The following is a 1,049-nucleotide window of genomic DNA, read 5'->3' as shown; positions in this document are numbered from 1 at the left end:
GATAAAGAAACAAGAGTCGGGCGGACGACCGTACCTGAATCAGTGAAGGAACACGGACGTTTTTATAGAACGGATGAGTCTCTTCTTTTCTGTCTTCTCCACGATTTCTCTCCCAGTCTTTCTGACTTCAAACCTTCCGGGTCGCCTGCTGTTCACTTCTGGGTGGTGCAGGCTGGAGCAGCGCAGCGCTGAGAAGATGGAGCTGGTTTTTTGGTGTGCGTTAACCCATTTTACGGTTCTCTAATTTTACGGTTTCTCGTGCAGTCGCCTGCACAAACTGCAGACTGGTCCACGGCATGCACCAGGGAAGCACTTACACACGGTGTCCTGCAGGGTGCACTCACTGACTGGCTGAGTGACTGACAGCCTCGCTGCTTATTTACTCTACCACTGTGGTTCTCAGCCTTTTTCACTCATGTACCCCCCAGTGAAATACTCTGTCAGCCAAGTCCCCCCCCCCCCCAAAAAAAAACAAGCCCAAAGCATCAGTGGTTTAAAGAAACACAGCTCTGTGACGTCACTGTTTATTTATTACATACGAAACAGCAAAACGCTGCTCAAATGTCTGTGAATGACTGAATATAAATGAAGGAAAAAAATATTGGGGGGGTGGGGGGGCACTGACTTTTACCATTTTTGATCATAATCGATTAAATGTTCTTAAAACTGAGTTTTAGGATCAGAAAAAAATCAGATGGCGCTAGATCATCATCTTTTTTTAAATCAGATTTTCTTTTCAATTCAAATGAATTCCAACATGTCTGCTCTGACGTCACAGCCGTTCAGTTTTCAGAGATAAACCATGATCTAATCATTAACGTCTGGTTCGTTGAACAGTTATAACATTTGTCTTAGAACTTTTTGACCCGAGTTAAAACGTGTTGACAGTTAAATATGATGAAGTTAAATATTGCTGTAATACAAACCAAGGCAGAGTCCTGACCCCAAACTGATCGTCGCTGCAGTACCTCCGCAGACCACAAGGGCTCCAGGACCTCAGAACAAACAACAAAACGGTCCACTCAGCAGTTTGGGTATTAACGGCTGTT

At 44.5% G+C, this 1,049-nt stretch overlaps 1 protein-coding gene across 2 annotated transcripts in view; it reads right to left on the bottom strand.

The window, feature by feature from the left end:
• The window catches only part of znf362a (zinc finger protein 362a), a 7,146-nt gene extending 6,694 nt beyond the window's left edge, over positions 1-452 (bottom strand). For both annotated transcript variants that reach the window (XM_008319632.3, XM_008319635.3), the window contains exon 1: positions 35-452. The gene's annotated coding sequence lies outside the window, so the exon portion shown is untranslated. The remainder of the gene's footprint in view (positions 1-34) is intronic.
• Between the last annotated feature and the right edge of the window lie 597 nt (positions 453-1,049).

Source organism: Cynoglossus semilaevis, chromosome 11, assembly GCF_000523025.1.
Source record: "Cynoglossus semilaevis isolate Cse_v1.0 chromosome 11, Cse_v1.0, whole genome shotgun sequence".
Taxonomy (NCBI): domain Eukaryota; kingdom Metazoa; phylum Chordata; class Actinopteri; order Pleuronectiformes; family Cynoglossidae; genus Cynoglossus; species Cynoglossus semilaevis.
Note: the sequence above shows the minus strand (reverse complement) of the source record. Positions and strands in the feature narration are given on the sequence as shown.